The sequence below is a fragment of the Silene latifolia genome, chromosome 3, assembly GCF_048544455.1.
Source record: "Silene latifolia isolate original U9 population chromosome 3, ASM4854445v1, whole genome shotgun sequence".
NCBI lineage: Eukaryota > Viridiplantae > Streptophyta > Magnoliopsida > Caryophyllales > Caryophyllaceae > Silene > Silene latifolia.
This window is the reverse complement of record NC_133528.1, coordinates 132,047,993-132,062,908: the sequence shown is the minus strand read 5'-3', so window position 1 is coordinate 132,062,908 and position 14,916 is coordinate 132,047,993.

Here is a 14,916-nt window from a genome sequence, read left to right as displayed (position 1 = left end):
TTTGGTTTCACCGGTCATGCATTCACGCGCATCAAAGAGGCTTCCCAGGAGGTCACCCATCCCAACACTACTCTCACCCGAGCAAGCAAGCTTAATCAGAGTTCTTTTGATGTGCTACCGAAACTAAAAGTTAACTTTGTTGATATAATTAGTACTTTGAATCCTTTTAAGTTTATTTTTTTTTCTTTCAAAATTTACCTTTAGTACTATTTAATTACAAAAATGTTACATGATTTACGATTTTTTGCGGGAAAAATATTATTTTGGCCAAAACAATCAAATTTTCGATGTTACCCTCCCGACCAATGATTTTGACGTCATTTTTTTGCCCAAGTTAGCAAAACCATTTTCTCTAAAAAGTAAATTTAATCGTGTTTTCCTAACATTTTTTTATTTCTTTAGTTTATCGACATTCTTATTTTCATTTCGCTTCTACTCATTTTTTCGTATATTTTTTTACGCAAATGCTATTGTCTAACCGCCGTACCTACGATATGAAAAATTAAGCACTTTTTGGTAAAATAATGACCACTTTTTATAACTAAAGGTCCCCCCCCCCCCAAAATTGGTCACTATTAACCAAAAAATAGTCTTTTTTTACTCAAAAAACACGAAAAACACTATCATACAACATAATCTCTTATTTTCTTAAGCTGATTTCTCTTTGTGATGATTTATCGTTTTTATCTCAAATTTTTCACATTATTTGCACATGTGACTTTAAATTATTATAATTTCTATATTTCCCTGTGATGTACTCATTTTTAAAGAAAAAATTTTCTCCATATTGAATTTTGGGTAAATTGATAAAACTGCCAACTTTAGTCATCTTTTTCATAATCAATAGCAACATAATCAAAATTAATAATCACTAACAAAATATTAACTTTTTTCTACGATAGGTACCAAGTCGCCTTCTTACTCTAATTTTTTTTCCTACTTTAAAAGTGTTTTCATCTAAGAGAGGGATTTTGGAAGTGGGCGAGTGGAGATTTGTACTTGAATGATGGCTTTTTGGACTTTTTCAAGTAGGTTGAGATTAGATTTTCATGCGACTTAGTACCGATCGTAGAAAAAAGTTAATATTTTGGTAGTGATTACTTATTATTGATTATGTTGATACTGATTATGAAAAATCGTCCTTATATTGTTATTGTTTATCAATTAACCCTTGAATTTTTTATATTGATAATTTTCCCGATATGTTTTTTTCTTAATTTATTTGTGGAAAAACATTTTTTTCTTTTATTTCTCAGCGCACTTATTTTATTTAATCAATTTTGTAATCTAATTGTCCCGAGAAGAGGAAGGTTGAGAGCGAGGGTGGTGGTCAGTCTAGTTACAAGAGGGGTAACCATAACCAAGTGAGGGCTTACTCATCGGGGTCGGGGTTCAGTGGTGGAGCTTCCTATGGGCGTGGCCGAGGTGGTGGTAGTAGCAGCTGGGGTATATCTTGCTTTAACTGCAGCGGTATAGGCCACAAGAGACATGAGTGCAATAGTGCTGTGGGCAGAGGTTTTCAGAGGCCATCACAGGAGAGTTTCTTTTAGGGTTCGTCTCCGAGTTATGCTAGTAACAGGCCAGCTGGGTCATGGAACAGTCAGGGTGGTCAGAATACCAACAACGGTGGGGCTAACCGCAATGGCGGTAATTCATATCAGAAATCGACAACAAACAGCAACCGGGGGTCGGCTGCCAAGCCGTTTACTTCTGCTAGTATTGTCCAGGGATGTGGACAGAAGACCAGTGGTAAGCTATTCATGATGGACAATAAAGCTGCTGAGGATGATGCTCATGTGATCACGGGTACTTTTCTTGTTAATGCTGTCTTTACCGTTGTTTTGTTTGATTCGGGGGTATCGCATTCTTTTGTATCGTCGACTCATGCTAAGCTTTTGGGTTTGAGAGAGTTTGAGTCTGTAAAAGATGAAGTTTTTATACCGTCGAGTTTGTCTGTATCTTGTGGGAGGTTGTATAAGGGTGTGTCTATGATAGTTGGGCAGGTTGACCTTTTAGTGGATTTGTTAGAGTTTCATATGGATGGTTTTGAGATGATAGTTGGAATGGATTGGTTGGATAAGTACAAAGCTAGAATAGACTGTCACCAAAAGAGAGTCTCTTTGAGGGGTCCTAAGGGAGTTAGTGTCTCTTATCGTGGGCTTGTTGTCAAACCCAAAGTCAAAGTGATTGCAGCGGTGACATTGAAGTCTTATATGAGGAAGGGGTGTCCTTTAATCTTATGCCATGTGAGAGACCATAGTATGGTGAGTTCGACAGTTGATCAGATACCCGTGGTGGAAGAGTTTTGAGATGTTTTTCCGGAGGAGATACCAGGCTTACCACCAAAGAGGGAGATAGATTTCAGTGTGGAGCTGAAACCAGGGACATGACCAATCTCTAAGGCCCCATACCGCATGGGTCCTAAGGAATTGGAGGAGCTGAAGAAGCAGCTGGATGATTTGATTGATAAGGGATACATTAGACTTAGTGTATCACCGTGGGGAGCACCGATTCTGTTTGTAAAGAAGAAAGATGAGAGTTTGAGGTTGTGCATCGACTACCGAGAGCTGAACAGGGTTACAGTGAAGAATAAGTATCCTTTGCCGAGGATAGATGATCTGTTTGACCAATTGAACGGGGCAACAGTCTTTTCCAAGATTGACTTGAGGTCGGGTTACCATCAGGTGAAGATTCGGGATGAGGACATATCAAAGACAACTTTTACATCGAGGTATGGTCACTATGAGTATGTGGTGATGCCGTTTGGGTTATCTTATGCACCTGCAGTGTTTATGGATTTGATGAACCGGGTCTTCAGTCAGCTTTTGGATCGGTTTGTTGTGGTCTTCATAAATGATATCTTAGTCTATTCCAAGACTAAGAGGGAGCATGAGGAGCACTTGAGGTTGGTGTTGCAGACGTTGCGTGACAATCAGCTGTATGTAAAGTTGTCTAAGTGTGAGTTCTAACTTGAGGAGGTTGCCTTTCTAGGGCATGTGATTTCCAAGAAGGGTGTAGCTGTGGATCCGACAATGATTGAGGCAGTCACTGGGTGGGAAGCACCGAAGAATGTGGCAGAGATCAGGAGTTTCTTGGGTTTGGCAGGGTACTATTGTCGGTTTGTGAAAGACTTTTCTAAAATAGTCAGACCTATGACAGCGTTGATGAGGAAAGAGAACAGGTTTCGTTGGGATGAAAATTGTGAGACGACGTTCCAAACATTAAAAGAGCGTTTGACCACAGCTCCAGTTTTAGCATTACCTGAGGGGTGTGAGAACTTTGAGATATATACAGATGCTTCAAAGAATGGTTTCGGTTATGTGTTAATGCAGAACGGGAAAATAATTGTCTATGCCTCTAGGCAATTGAAGCCTTATGAGGAGAAATATCTGACACATGATCTGGAGTTGGGTGCGGTTGTATTTGCTCTCAAGATTTGGAAGCACTATCTTTATGGGGCGACCTTTTAGGTATTTTCAAATCACAAGAGTCTCAAATACATCTTCACTCAAAAGGAGCTGAACATGAGACAGAAGAGATGGATGAAGCTGATAGATGATTACGACATGGATATTATATACCATGAAGGGAAGGTAAACGTGGTTGCAGATGCGCTGAGCAGGAAGAGTGTGCATTCTTTATGCACAATTATGTCTTTGATGAGGTTGAGAGATGAGGTGGGGAAGATGGGGATACATGCGATACAGAAAGGGGATGCTAGAGGGGACTTGACAGTGGAGCCAGATCTTTATGATGACATCCGCAGGAAACAGGCTTTGGATCCTAAGATTGAGGAGTGGAGAGCTGGAGTAGAGAAAGGGACAATGTCTCGGTTCTCTATTCATACAGATGGCAGTGTGAGATTTGATGGGAGATAGTGTGTTCCTAATGATTAGGAGTTGAGGAAGATGATCATGATATAGGCTCATTGCACACCATATTCGGTACATCCAGGTGGTGACAAGTTGTATAAAGATTTGAAGAAGACTTTCTGGTGGCCTGGGATGAAGAAGGAAACAGCTGAGTTTGTGGCTCGATGTTTGACATGTCAGAGGGTTAAGGGAGAGCAACGATGACCACAAGGTAAGATTCAGTCTCTTGAGGTACCTGAGTGGAAATGGGAATCTATCTCTATGGATTTTATAGTGGGTTTGCCGAGTAGTCAACAAGGTAACAACATGATAAGGGTGATAGTTGACCGTTTGACCAAGTCAGTTCATTTTGTTCCGATGAAAGATACTTGGACCAAGATACAATTAGCTTTGGCGTATAGGAAGCATGTGGTTCGTTTGCATGAGGTGCCTAAGAATATAGTGTCAGATAGAGATGCGAGATTCATATCACGATTTTGGAGAGAGTTGCAGGATTTGATGGGGACTACTTTGAAGATGTGTACTGCTTTTCATCCTGCGACAGATGGGCAGACAGAGAGAACTATCAAGACCTTGGAGGACATGTTGAGGGCTTGTGTGATGGAGTTTGGTGGTAGCTGGGAGGATAGGTTGGATCTGATTGAGTTTTCTTATAACAGCAGCTACCACACGAGTATTGGGATGTCACCGTTTGAGGCTTTGCATGGGATGAGGTGTAGGAGCGATTTGCTGGGATGGTAGAGCTGAGGTCGTGGTTTTAGGACCACAGATGGTACAAGAGATGATAGAACAGGTTAAGCTGATCAGGTAAAAGATGAAAGTGGCCCAGGATCGACAAAAGAGTTATGCAGACTTACACCGCCGTGACATAGAGTTTCAGGTTGGGGACAAGGTTCTTTTGAAAGTGTCTCTTATGCGTGGGGTTATGAGGTTTGGTAATAAAGGGAAGCTGAGCCAGAAGTTTATCGGACCATATGAGATTTTGGATCATGTGGGTGAGGTTGCTTACCGGTTAGTGTTGCCAACGGCTTTGGATAGGGTGCATAATGTGTTTTATGTGTCTCAGTTACGGAAGTATGTGAGCGATCCTTCACATGTGCTAGAGGTGGAGAACATAGAGTTGGACGAGTCCTTGTCTTATCTTGAGGTCCCAAAACAGATTCTTGATCGCAAGGTTCGCAAAACTAGGAACGGGGAAACAGTGTTGCTTAAGGTTCTATGGTCTAATCATGAGGTTGAAGAAGCTACTTGGGAGGCGGAAGAGGCTATGAGGGAGCGGTATCCGTCTCTTTTTTATCAGGTATGTGTGGTTACGGGGATGTAACCATGTTTCTTTTAGTGGGGTAGGAGGTGATCGCATAAGGTTTTGGTATGGTTTATGTTAATTTTGGTAGAGGTGCTAGTTGTGTTGAGTCGATTTGAGTTTTAGTTAGGAGTTTTGTGTTGAGTTTTTAGTTGCGTTGTTGTGTCGTGGTTAAGTTAGTATGTTTTGTTTTGTGTATAGGTTGAACTTCGGGGACGAAGTTCTTTTTAAGGAGGGAAGACTGTAATACTCTGGTTTTCTATGTCTATGGGTACTCTATCGAGTGGGGCTTACTCTGTCGAATAATTATGTTTTTATACGAAACAGTAGTCTGCCTGATGGGTACTCGATCTAGTACGTGTGACACTCGATCGAGTAAGGGGCACGGCTGCGGAGTTGTGATGAAGATTGGGTGATCTGTGTATTGTGTTTGTTGTATTGTTTTGTGTAATCAGTAACTGGCCCCGTTTAAATGTTTTGAAAACTGTGGTGATCTAGTCGGGGATGGTGAGCAGTTATTGAGCAGGTATGAGATGAATGCGCATGGGATAGCTGGGTTGAGTCACCACGAGATGTCTAGAAGTCTTCCGCTGTGTTTTGAACATTTATTTACTTTAGTTGGTTATTTGATATTTTTGGGAAGCAGTTGTTTTTTCATTTGACAGTTTTGGTTTAAACATGTATCGCTTTAACTTCATTTAATAAAGTACGTTTCGTTATTGTCTATTTGATATACATTGCCTCGGGTAACCGAGATGGTAGCATTCTCATGCTTTAGGTGGTCCCGGTAAGGCACTTGGACTATTGGGGTGTTATAGTTTTAAACATTGTTTCCATGGTAAATGGTAGCTGAAGGATGGGTTTTACATCGTATCTATAATATCCACCTCAAGCATCAAACTTCAATAAATTATTCACTAACGTTAATAATTTGATGTTTCATCCACCATTGAAGTTTGATCCACCATGAATGATATAAATTGACTGAATCACAATGGGTTTTGGTTAAAGAATGTGAATTATAGAGATTAATTTAATAATTTAGAAGGAAAAGTTGACTACGTAATTAAATAATAGACGGAGAACGAAGTTGAGTAAAGCAGTTTTGCTTTTGGCAGAAATACAAAGAGCAAAAAATGACCGTGATGCACATCGTGTATGGTTTTAGAGTATGATTGTTATTACATGGTGTTCTATATACAAATAATTATTTATTTATACTCGATTAAAGGCACATAAATAAGTGTTTTTATATACATATTATGACAATTACAATTATAATATAAATAAACTTATAATTCAATTTTGAAGACCATCCCGTACGGGCACGGGTTCAAAAACTAGTTTTTCTAATTTGGGTTTTTAGTAATAATAAAAGAGACTTGCTATTTCCAACACAAAAATTTACTTAATCCTACACAAATTTGGGACTTGTTCCGACATTACCCCTCTCATTTCTTTAGCCCAACTCTAAACCTATCTCACCTCTCTCTACCTTTTCCTGATAAACACAAAAAAAATGGGAACAACCCAAACCACCCCTACTAGCCAGCCTTCACCACCACCATCGGACCGCCTGCATCGCCCAACCCTCACCTTTCCACCACCCCACGCCCTACGACCGCCGCTCCATCCCACATCCCCTCCCTTGACTATCCACCTTTGCCACATGTCATTTCCCTACAAAACACCCTTCACCACCACTGCACCGCGTTTCCCACCACTGTCGGCGGGCAACCCTGGCGCAACATCTCCGCCCCGCCGACGCCCCACCACAGTGCCCACCCTTGAACAAACCTAGATTGAAATACAATGTTTTTACATTCAATTGATGGAGGAGTTCATCAATTATATTTGGGACTTGCTAAATCCCGCACACAAATTTACTAAATCCTACACATTTTTCAGTCTTATTCCGAGTTTACCCCTCTCATTTCAACCTCATTTTTCACACACACTCAAGGAAGAAATCAAAAACCAGAGAATAAAGAACCTTACGTAACCCTAACAACCAACGGCCAATAACCCCTCCCCTTGTTGGAATATGTGTGTGCCAAAAATCTTTCAGTCTTATTCCGAGGTCATACCTTGCTGGATCACCTGTGTGCCAAAAATCTTTTGCCTGAAAATCTTGCAGAAAAGAGATGATTCTCCAGAAACGATTCTCCACCCATGTTTAGCCAATAATGCTTGATTAAGACATTTTACATTTCGAATGCCCAAGCCACCCCCACTCTTTGGTAGGCTCAGAAAATTTTTGCTACACCAGTGGATATTATGCCTCATCCTACATCCCGTCCACCAAAATTGTGCCAAAATAGAGTTAATCTTATTTGCCACACTTACTGGTATTTTGAAGACCGATAGAAAGTAATTTGAAAGATTTGATAGAACCGATGAGATTAGAGTAAGTCGTCCAGCTGGTGAAAGAAAAATCCCATTCCATGAAGAAATGCGTCTGGTGACATGTTCAATAAGAGCGTTAAAAATGCCTTGTTTTGAGTCTTTAAATTCAGCAGGGATACCCAGATACTTCCCAATACCATTGTTCTTCTTGATATCAAAAGCCTTCATAATCCTCTGGGCTTTGGCTAAAGTAGTACTCGACCAATGTAATCCCTGACTTATCCACATTCAACCTTTGACCCGACGCATCGCAGTACTCCTTGATGATTTGCACTAAATGGGTTACCGAATTCCCCTTATCCTTGAAGAAGAAGATTGAATCGTCTGCGAAAAAGAGGTGTGTAATAGGGCTAACTTCCTTAACCAATTGAATACCATGTACCAATCTAAGCTCGTGTGCGTGTCTAACATTTCGGGACAGAACCTCCATACACAGAATGAAAAGGTAAGGGGATAGCGGGTCCCCTTGCCTTAAACCACACCTAGGCCTGAATTGTGGTAAAGGAACACCATTTACCAGAATTTCATAACTCACCGTCGTGACACAACTCATCATAAGTGAAATCAAATGCGGAGGGAAACCGTATTTTACCAATACCGCTTCCAAAAAATCCCATCTGACTCTGTCATACGCCTTGCTCATCTCTGCTTTGAAGGCACATAATGCTTGTCTCCCCTTTCCATGGCTCGAGATTTTATTGATGGCCTCATGAGCCACCAGTATATTGTCACTAATGTTCCTTCCTGGGAGAAAAGCATTTTGTGTTTCACTTACGAGTGCACTCATCACTTTGGCCAACCGATTTGCTATGCACTTTGTCACAATTCTCATCATCACGTTACAAAGGCTAATAGGCCGATAGTCCGTAACCCCCTCCGGACTATCTTTCTTTGGGATAAGCGTGATAAAAGTTCTATTGAGTTCCCGTAACACTCTCCCAGAATTTAGAATCGATAGAATAGCCTTTGTAAACTCACCCTTGAGCATAGACCAGCACCTTTGGAAGGACGTGTTCTAAATATTATTTATATTTGAATAATGACATTGCCACACATCATTATGACATGAGTGTGTTAGAGATTTAAAATCTCTTTCTGTAAGGTTAAGATGAGACCTCTTCGAAATAGGTATTTTGAAGGGATATGATGGGAACATATATGGTTTTATCTTAATAACTTGGCAATGCAATTTATGTTTCAATTCTTGAAAAGTTTCGATTGAGAAGTCAATTTCGAAATATGTAGAATTGAGTGGGAGTTAGGAAATTCTCATGTGAAGACATGGAATTTAGTGGGAGCTATCATCCTTTGAATGTTTACAACTCATCACTCATTGAAGAATGACGAGATAATACCTTCTTTCATAAAGAAGCATTTGAGTTTTCAATTATGGATGAAAATGGACTATGATGAATCCAATTACATCAAGGGATGTTGGATTAGTATTAAGAGATACACATCGTATCAACATTCACATAGGTTATTCATGTAGATGAAAATGGAATTGCCATTAGCAGTCATGGTCGTTCATTGAACCTATGAACGGTTGATCTCATGATTATTAGTAACTAATGTTTCCGCCATTAGAATAATCATGTACATGTCCAATTATGAATCATATGCATAAGAGCATGATGATTGATTGGTAAGCCATAATAGAAACGTCATGAATTCTCGAGTAGAATCCGATGAGCGATTTCGGTGTTTGTCAAAATGCTCTTATATGTGTCAAGAGGTTGCGCATATTAATGAAAATCCGAGCACATGTAAGGATTTATGAGAATCCTAAACCTTTCAAGCTAGAAAGAGAAATAAGATGTTTTGGAAAGATAGTTAGTTGAATAAGAAGTTACTCAAAACTAATATTTCCTAACTATGCTAGGACTTGTGAGAAGTGCTAGGCCAATCGTCTTGGCAAATTGTTGCAAGACTCTACAAAACATGTACCTAGTGCATTGTGTGTGGATGGAGTACTTGATCAGTACAAGTTATGTCATTCACCACAAATTCGTTCGTTATGTGATAATCGATAAGGAAGTTATTTCAAGTTAAAGAACCAAAACCAAGGTCGGGAACCTTGATGTGTACTTGGTAAGATTCATGCTATGAGAGAAAACATGAATGTAAAGGAAATTGCAAGTGTAAGAAGTTTGAACACATGGACACATGGCATGTTAAACTTCTATTGCAATCAATAAGTGTTTACACTTACGATATACATCACAAGGTTGTAATATGATATTGACTACCCGAGTGTGATGTCGACATTTGTCGTTTGAGTTATTATTAACTCACCTTGTACATTGTTATATCCAAACGGGTTGTGGAGACAATTGAACCCCGTTAAAGTGAACACGGATTAACATTGTATTTGCCCATAGTTACTTGTATGAGGTGACGTCTCGAAGTGACTAGAGTGTGATGCGATTGATGGCAAGTTCAAGTGCCATAGAGTCATGCGAGATGACTAGTCGATCACATAGGCAGACTGTTAGGAACATTTTGTCGGGCCTAATGACCGCTTATAGAGTTCTGGCAAATTCATATAGCCTGGTCGTGGCGAGAGCTACTATAGTATTCGAATGAGTCGATTCTTTTGACTAAAGACTATTCGCCTAAGATGGCACAGTTTCAGATTAACTTTGATTTGTGTTACTACGACCTTCGTAAATGGGGTCAAATGGGCATATTTTGGGTTATGATGGCTGTGGCTAGTCGAAGGGAATGAGTGCGATAGGAATTGTCCACCCCTAGTCAGGGTTATAACAATATCTCAGGGCCACTCGAGGAGTAATGAACTGGAAATGCGTGGCCACGCTCGGAAGGTATCTATGATAGATAAATCCGGTCAATCAGTTATTCTCCAGATTGAGGAAACCACTCTCGATATGATCACTTGCAAGTACGACCTAAAAGACACCTTGCATTGAGTGGGAGATAGTAATAGGCCAAGAGAATTGGTGACGCACACTTGTCGAGGACAAGTGGGAGATTGTTGGAATATGTGTCCTCCGACAATAATGCGATCACGACTGTTGATCATGATGATCACATGTTTAAATCTCATTATAAAGAGTACAATTGGGAAGTAATATTTTACTGTCAACTGGTCAACATATATCGGTAATGATTGGCTGACTAGAGTTTGACATTACTGTCGTGCGACGGTGGTGATCAGTTGATCCCCTAGATCATACCTATAGGGCAACACTCTTAATTGATCATTTAATTAATCGTATAATGTTACGAGTTAATTAAATTACTTGAAAATTGACGGACGATTTTGGAAGTAAAATTTACGTATCATATTGAAATGTGATTAAATGAGATACGGTCTGAGTAATTGAATCGTATCATTACTCGGATGAAATTATTGTTTACAGAAACAATTGAAATTGAATGAATTATTATAAATACAAACTGTTGTGATTTATAAATTGGTAAAATATTTTGGCACAAGTAATTATGAATTACTAAGTCGATTTTTGTATATGACGTATTTTATTAATACGTTGATTTTTAATGTGTTAAAAATACATAACAAATTTATGTTACATATGACATGTGACATATTGACAAAACTGACAAAAATAAAATGGGTACCATTTTATGGAGGTGCCGAAATAAGGGAGTGGTTTAGGCTAATATTGTGTTTGATTAAGTTAATGGAAAACACAATAATTACCTACTATTTAGCCATGCAACTCTATTGTTTATTGTTAAGAGCAACAATTGCATGCATTGGCTCCCTCCTATCCACCCCTCCACCCGGTTTTTGAGATGAGAAAACCATTATGGTTTTTCATCTTATTTACCTAAAAACACATAAAATGTATTAGTGTATCATTCATATTTTCACTCATCCAAAAATTAGAATTCTAGAGAGATAAAAAGGCTCTCTTCTTCTTCCTCCCAAAACCGAAAATATTAAGTGTATTATAATATTTTTGGGTCATTTTTCTACTAGATTAATATTGTACTAGTTCTTATAATATTAATTTTAATTAAGAGAAAGCCTTGGGTATAAAGCTTAGGGAGAGATCCTACACTTGTGATGGGGCATATTCTTCACCCGCTGACCGAGTCAACATATTGAGCAAGGTCAAGGATCAAGAGACAGCAAGTCAACATGTTAGACCGCCTAACCGACGCAGCCTGTCGGCCGGTCACTTGGGTCTCGGCTGGTGACGGCCAGCCGGGAGACATATCCGCGTACTCATATCCAAGACCCCTCGGCATGGAGTCAGCCGGCCTGCCATGGGTCCCTCGGCCGAGGGTAGAACAGTTTTTCCACCTGCTAGCCACTTGGCCACTTGGCCACTACGTGACAAAAGGTGAAAGTCTATAAATACTCCACTTCTCTCATTGAGAAGGGGATCCACAATCTAACCTAAAACTCACTATTCATCTGGTATAAACTCCCTTATCTCTCTACAATATACTTTGTCAAGTAACACACAACTTAATCCCTTTAAGTTTACTGACTTGAGCGTCGAAGTGAGTATGCTCGGTGCCAAGCCGAGCCCTCAGTTTGTTCATCGTTTCAGGAGAGACCGAAAGGAAGAGTCAAGGCAAGGAAGGACATCCATTCACCAAGCTTACGTGGTAAACAATACTGCTCCGGAATCTACACTCGGAACAACTTGGATCTTAGTTCTTCCATTAAAGGAAAGCACAAGAACAAGAGAGAAAGGTGATCTCTCTTGTGCCCATAAAACCGAAACATCTAATGTAAGAACATGATTTCTCCTCTATTTTGCTCATTTGTTTGCATGCATAAAATCCATCTTTAATTTTATGACAAATTAAATTAAGACATATATGAATATGTAAGTATATAGATATACTTTTCCTTCAATTACCTCCGCCACCGTCGACCACCCCTCACCGCCCCTATTCCCGCGCCGATCATTCCTCCTCGCCACCATACCCGCACCGGCCACCTTATCCCCACCATGTTCGTCGCCTCGACTCAACCGCAATCATCATCGATCCACATTTAGCCGCAACGAAGGTGTTAGATCGACGGCGGGGCTGGGATGGAGTTGACGGCGGAGTAGGAGGTCGGCGCCGAGGGCAGGCGGCCGGTGCCGGTGGAGGGTGATTGGTGTTTTTGGAAGGGTGATTGGGGCCGTCGAACTGGACGTCGGGGTTGAGAATTTTTTTTTCTTTTTTTTTTAAAGGGTAGTGGTGGAAATATTAGGCAATATGTGTAGGATTGAGTAAAATGACGTGTTGGATTTAGCAATTACGTTATATTTGACCCACAAAGTTAATAAATCCAATTCACTAATCATTTGATCGAAATTTATGTAAATCTAATCAACAAAATGAAGTAATTATCTGTTTAATTGCCATCTACAATTCATAATTGAAAAATTGGGATAATTTTAAGGGTAAATTGATAATTTATACAGAGTACCTAATATAATACCAATTTTAAATTTTATACCTAACATAATTTTTTTTGAAAACTTATACCTAACTTCCTATTTTTCTTCATCCTTAATCCCAAATTTCACTTCCGGCATGTAAAATGACTCGATTCCGGCAAAAATCACGTTTTAATGATAAAATTATAATGTTGTTTGCCTAATTTGCCCCTTAATCAACTCCATCTAATAATGTTTCAACCTAGAACCCCACCATCATCCCCAAACACCATCAATCCATCACCATCATCGCCCAATGCCATTATCGCCGCCATCACCGCCCTGTACCACAATCCACTACCACCGCCCAACACCGCCTCCATTTAACACAATCACCGCCGTCCAATACCGTCTCGACGTCTCCATCTAACACCACTATCAACAGCGCCCAACACACACGGCTACTACCTAGCACCACCACCAACATCCCCCAACACCATCATTAACACCGCTCACCTACCGCCAGAATTGACCCACGACCAATAACACCATCACCAGTGCAAGCGTTGCCCAACACCACGACCACCAAAAGCACGCACATCATCACTAGATCTGACCCACCATTCACGCACTGAACCACCATCACAAGCCTCGACTAGATTAATGACGATGGAAGAAGGGCGTTGGTGAGGGTGCATATGTTCTCGTGGCTGCTACCCTGGTAATCGATTGGTCGAGGTCGTGGGCGGAGGTGCAAGAGAGTTTGGTATTGCCCAGTGGCTGTCGGAGGCAACTGATTAAGGAATTGACGCAAAATCGCAAATGGGGATAGACTCTGGATTGGTGGCAATAGGTAGAGGGAGGTCACCGGTAAGGGTGGTTTTCGTGAATGTTGATACCTTAGAGTGGTAAGATAAATAATTGTTGGTTTTGAAAACCAAGGGGAATGAGTGTAGGGTTAAAAAGTAAGGATAAAATGGTCACTTTGTCATTTTTTTGTCGGAAATTCAGCTTGGTATTAAGTTTGGAAGAAATTGGGAAGTTAGGGGTAAGTTTTGGAAAAGGGGAAAAGTGAGATTTTATTAGAGGAAGGGTAATTGTGGAAAAACTTGATAAAATGTGTAAGATTAGGTAAAAGGCTGTGTAGAATTTAGCAATTACTTAATAAAATCGGAGTAAATGCCATCGTCGTGCGTGTTGCAAGCAAAAATTTTGGTAGTGCATCACTGAATCCACAATAGTCCACGACTTCTGGACTAATTCTGCGTTGACTATAAACTATGATCAACTTAGATGATCACAATCATATGATTAATATGATGATTATATTTGATGATTGATTTACAGTAAGAGAAGAGAGAAGAGAGATAAGAAGAATATTTGTTATATAAAACTTATGATTTTCTTACAAAGGGGAAGAGTATATATACTAGTTTGTTAAGTCGGTTAGAGTTAGTTTTAGTCTAATAATATCCTAACTAACTCTATAACTAACAGTGTCTATATCCCCCCCTCAAGATGGATGATCTTGATAGAGTTTAATGCCTAGCTTAGAAACAAAAAAATGGTGCTCTTGTTTACCAAGAGCCTTGGTCATGATATCAGCGAGCTGCAATCCAGTCCTGACATGCTGAGTATAGAGAAAACCTTCCAATTGTTTGTCTCGTACAAAGTGACAATCAATATTGAGGTGCTTTGTCCTTTCATGAAAGACTGGGTTTTGTGCTATGTGCTGCGCAGCTCGGTTATCACAATATAGGGGTATAGGTAGCTTGATGGAAACACGCAAATCATGCAGCAATCCAACCAACCAAACAAGCTCACTGGTTGTGTAAGACATGCTGCGGTATTCTGCCTCTGCAGAACTCTTGCTTACTGTCACTTGCTTCTTGGTCTTCCAAGAAATCAACGAATGGCCTAGGAAGATGCAGTAGCCACTTAAGGATCTGCTGCTGTAAGCACA